A 6,000-nucleotide genomic window follows, 5' to 3' on the forward strand; every position below is an offset into this window, starting at 1 on the left:
CAAACATATCCTTTTTTTTTTTTTGTTTTAAAATGTTTTGACGATTGGAAGAAGCATTGCCACATGTGCATATCGCTTCAAATAGATGTTACTTTGAAGGCGATAAAATAAAATGCACTACTTCGTCATTTTGGGCACCCAGTCATACCGTTGCCCGGAAAGGATTATCACTAAACTTCAATTATACATATATCTCACATATTGACGATATTTTCGGTAAAAAATTAACTACAAATGCTGGGGTTAAAGTATTCGATTTCTAGGCGCTTAAACACTTTTTTATAGTATTCATACTCTAACCCTTTATTCGTGTAAAGTTGTATTCCGTTATAATAATTCTTGATATGTACAATCAAAAGGGGTCCTATATTCCAGCATTGAAAAATTCATCAAACTACTTGGCCTACTCGGATCGAAAAGACACCAACAAGATTTATCATATTGTGTTAGACAGAAGAGACGTCTCAAGTGTTTTAGACGTGCGTACGCTCCGAGGTCGTAACACCAGGAGATGGTGAACCCAATTTTACAATCGTTGACGATGAAGCCGACATTCATGAAGAAGATGGAATAGCACTTACTTGTAATGTATTACCAGCCAAGCTATTCAAAAACGGTGGCGAAGAACAGAAAAGGAGCATGAATCAGCTTCTTTGTAGAATATGGTCGGACGAAAGTAAGCTCGGCGATTGGAATTTAAGTGTGTTCATACCAACCCACAATTAGGGAGACTCCATAATCTGCGCCAACTGCCATGGGTTACACCTCCTCAACATCAAGATTGAAAATTAATTGGCAAAAGCACGAAAAGGAGCTGCCTTTATGTCGATATGTCTGAATTTGATAACCTCGCAAAACTAACACGGCTCTATAAACTGACGCTGGGCAATACCCAAGCTGGGCAATACCCATGCAATTCAAGCTGCAGAGCTTAACCGAGCAAGTACACTCGTGGTCACGCAAAGCTTACCACTCAAACGTTTCAAGTTTTTGTGGTAAAGAAATTTTTTATTTAAAAATAAGTTAAAAACATGTTATTTACCAAAATTCTTAAAAACAAGTAAGGAAAAGTTTGGGTGTCACCGAACATTTTATACTCTCGCATCAAATACCGTATTTGTGTAAAGTTTTATTCCGCTATCATCATTGGTTCCTAATGGATATATTATACAGAGAAGGCATCAGATGGAATTCAAAATAGCGTTATATTGGAAGAAGGCGTGGTTGTGAACCGATTTAACCCATATTTTGCACATGTCATCAGGGTGTTAGGAAAATATTATGTACCGAATTTCATTGAAAGGTTGTGTACTTTGTGGTTGAGTACTTCCTGAGATATGGTTTTTGGTCCATAAGTGAGCGACGCCACGCCTATTTTTAATTTAAAAAAAAAGCCAGCGTGCAGCTTCCTTCTGCCATTTCTTCCGCAAAATTTTGTGTTTCTGACGTTTTTTGTTAGTCGGTTAACGCACTTTTAGTGATTTTCAACATAACCTTTGTATGGGAGATGGGCGTGGTTATTATCCGATTTCCGTTTTTGAACTGTATATGGAAATGCTTGAAGGAAACGACTGCATAGAGTTTGGTTTACATAGCTATAGTGGTTTCCGAGATATGTACAAAAAAAATTTGTGGGGGGGCGGACCACGCCCACTTTTCCAAAAAAATTACGTCCAAACATGCCACTCCCTAATGCGATCCTTTGTGCCAAATTTCACTTTAATATCTTTATTTATGGCTTAGTTATAACACTTTATAGGTTTTCGGTTTCGCCATTTTGTGGGCGTGGCAGTGGGCCGATTTTGTCCATCTTCGAACTTAACCTTCTTATGGAGCCACGAGTACGTGTACCAAGTTTCAGCATGATATCTCAATTTTTTCTCAAGTTACAGCTTGCACGGACGGACGGACAGACGGATTTCAACTCTAATCGTGACCCTGATCACTTTGGTATATATAACCTTATATCTGACTCTTTTAGTTTTAGGACTTACAAACAACCGTTATGTGAACAAAACTATAATTTTCTCATTAGCAACTTTGTTGCGAGAGTATAAAAGTCATTTGAAAGTTAAGGAGCTTTACGAAAGAGCTCGAAAGTGATATTTTTATACACTGAACAGGGTATATTAAGTTTTTCACGAAGTTTATAACACCCAGAAGGAAGCGTCGGAGACCCTATAAAGTATACTATATATATATAAATGATCAGTATGTTGAGCTGAGTCAATTTAGCCATGTCCATCTGTCTGTCTGTCCGTCCGTCCGTCTGTCTGTATATATACGAACTAATCCCTCAGTTTTTAAGATATCGTTTTGGCATAATCTCCGAAAAAATGTTTCATATCGGATTCCTATAGCATATAGCTTTCATACAAACTGAACACTTAGTTACTAACATAAATGCACCAGTGAAGGGTATTTAGCTTCGGTGCAACCGAAGTTCACGTTTTTTCTTGTTTATTTTAATTTTATTTTCACTATATTTGAAATTGATTTCTTATATTATTTTGTTTAATTGAAATACAGAGTTTTTGTCGCGGTACTACGTTAAAAATAATAAAATCGGCCGCCTTTGTATAAGCACAGAAAAGCTGGTTTGTGTTTTACTATTTAAACGCAATAAATTAAAAATTGTAATTATAATTAGATAATGTAATTTTGTTGACTTCTGCTTAATAAAAACTTAATAAAAATAAAAAGTTGAAGAAAATCCCGAATGAATCAAAACAACTGAATTAAAATTTAAGAAAATATAGTGGTAAGCTTTGCGTGGCCACGAGTGTACAATCTTCTATAAGAGTGTGCAGTTGCTGATGTATTTATTTTTAATTCAGTTTACTTTTTATACATGAATTCAGAACTGTTTTTATTGTTACTCTTACTTTGCGGTATAAAATTAACAAAAATAAGGTAAGTAGCTGCCAAAAAATGCAGTTGACCGATATAAGTGTTTAAAATGTTGCCAAATTAAAACCATAAAGCATTGTCTAATAATAAGTTAACCTATTTTCATAATTTGTATCTAACATCTCATTCGTTTATACTAGATTATAAAAATTTCCCTATGCTTCTTAATTTTTGATTTAATAAACAAGTATGCACTATACATATGTATGTATATATGTAACGTATGACTAAAGATTATAACACCGTCTTTTAATTGCTTCGATCATTACAACAACTTTGAATCTATCAACTGGTCAGGCAATTTTTCACACTTTTCTCCTCTCTTTTACTTTTATGTTGATGAACGGCTTAAATTGAATTGTCATTTATATTGAGTGGTGACAAATCGCATAAATTTTATGTAAACAATATGCAATTTATATTCGAATTGCCAAATACTTTTTTAAACCCAACCGGATCTTACTGCATTTTTCAATTTTTTTTTTTTATAGTATTTTTTTTTCTTCTGTAATTTCATTACTTTTCAGAGTGAATTCAGTTCTCTTCGCTGCTTAAGACGCTTGTGCAATTTTCGCCCACGCCACTTCCCACTTATGTATGTACACTTTTTACTCGGACACGCGTACAATAACGTGTTTGGTTTTTACCTAATTTTAATCGTCATTGCTTGTCACTGAGCGCAATTGATTTAGACGACAATATTTTCGAAAATGATTGACCTGAATACTAGGCTTTCAGACTCAATTGTTTAATAAATAAATAAACATTTGTGGAAATTGTGCACGAATAGGCTTAAATGAATTTGCAAAGCCTTTAAAATTGTTTATTTTACATTTGAATAAAGCACAAATTTACCGGAGTAAATAATTAGGTCTATGTTTGAGTGGAACCAAATGTTGCATACAACGGTCATAGTGAAAAGTAGTCTAATTTGTGACATCGGATAAATTTCTTCGTTAGAAATTCATTATTATTGAAATTATTTTTAGACAATGCTTTAGTCATATGATGTATAGACCACAAATCATCCGTACGAAAGCTTATTGTCCCATTTTGTTGTGTTTTTTCATCCGAAATCATTTTCTATGTTAGATTTGTGTGGGTGAACGTTCACAGCGGAGTCACCGAAAACAGCCAAAGAGCTTGCTAGAGAGAACACTCTTACCGCATTTTTATGTGACTGGAAGCGAGTTGGTGCAGGTTCTCCGCACTACTTGCATTTAGAAAAGTCAATCTCGACGCAATTGAATGCGGCCTTCTGCCAGACTAAGTTCGAAATATCTAGGTAGAGTGATCGATTTTTGATCCTAACTTAACCTGCTGAAACTCAAACCAGAGACAAAAGAGAAAACAAACAGTAGCCAAATTCAATCCCTTTTCGAGTTTTATAAGTACATTGATGGCTTCCATTAATCTGAACAACTTAAGATCGTGGTAGACCTTGATTTCAGGAAACATAACAGACCCTGCGGCTTTCGGATACTGAGCGAGGGAAATTTAATAGCTATATACTAATCCCTTTGGCTTTTCACTCCAAATCGCCAAACTCGAAATCAGCTTAAAAGCTAGACACATTTTGTCGGTAATACTTAAATCTTACTTTTATCAACTTGAATATAAAGTGGCATATTTTTCTAGGTATAGTACCGTGACTCCACAATAATTTGTCATGGATGCTTCATTCTCTTTATCACTATAGCAAGATATAAACAACAAATGCCCACAAATAGTATCAACATACCCTTTAAATGCAAAGAATTAAAATAACAAATTTTGATTCCCATGTATGAGCACATTAATAAATTATAGGAGAGTCAAGCAAATATACAATGTTGCTTGGATAATAGTTCTAGCCATTTGATCTATGACTAGGCGTCTGCTGCGGCTGCGCATTTATACATAGTATTGACCAAGATGACTTCTATGGCAATGCAATTTCTACGCAGCCAATTCCGAAGCTTCTTATCGCACGCTGGCCATCTATATGCCGGTGATAAATGTGCCCGCCAAGCGACTGTGAAACATTAATCTTCAGCTGGCGTTTGATCGTGTCACTAAATAAAATTGCCAACATTTGTTTGGCAACAAATCAGCAATAAAAATATTATAAAGAATTTTTCACAGATGCGCAAAAACAATGATGCTACTTATCACGAATTAATTGCTTGAACGAACGAAACGAGAGTGAAGAATTCGCAAAAAAACAAACTCTACACCAGCGACCATCTGCAATTAGCTGCGGTTGCTTCGTACCAAACGTGTTTTCTTCCACGAAATTCCAGCTTTTATCTGTGGGATAGAACAATACTGCCACTAATTGCGTGCTATTTGAATTCTCAGGCAGTCCATTTGCACTTCACAACAACGGCACCGACCACGTCAATGATGGAGTCATAAAATTTAACTGTAAACTGTCGGACGAGAACAAATTTTATCAATTCAATTGACTCTCGTTTAGAAATGTATACTAATGATTGCAGTTCAGCGATTTGAAAGAAGTTATCGCAGCGAACAAAAACAAATTTAAAGATTTGTTTGAATAGAAAACGGGTTATTTCATTAGATTGGGTTAGGCTAGTAGATATTAGATTAGATTAGATTAAGTCAATGACAGTCATAACTTTGATGTTGTAGATAGTTTCGTATAATTGGGAACCAGTCTAAGCGCCACCAACAATGTCAGCCTGGTGCTACTTCGGACTATTGAGAGTAAAGTCCTTTCTCGACGAAAAAAAAGCACTCTATAAGTCCCTCAGTATTCCCGTCCTGCTATATGGTAAAGAGGCTTGGACGATGACAATAACTGATGAGTCGACGTTGCGAGTTTTCGAGAGAAAAATCTGCGAAATATTTATGGTAATTTGCGATCTTCTATAAGAGTGTACAGCTACTGGCGTATGCCGATGACATTGATATCATTGGCCTCAACACCCGCGCCCTTAGTTCTGCTTTCTCCAGACTGGACAAGGAAGCAACACAAATGGGTCTGGCAGTAAACGAGGGAAAGACGAAATATCTCCTGTCATCAAACAAACAGTCGTCGCACTCGCGACTTGGCACTCACGTCACTGTTGACAGTCATAGCTTTGA

Source organism: Bactrocera latifrons, unplaced genomic scaffold (assembly GCF_001853355.1).
Source record: "Bactrocera latifrons isolate USDA-ARS-PBARC rearing strain unplaced genomic scaffold, ASM185335v1 scaffold_77, whole genome shotgun sequence".
Lineage (NCBI taxonomy): Eukaryota > Metazoa > Arthropoda > Insecta > Diptera > Tephritidae > Bactrocera > Bactrocera latifrons.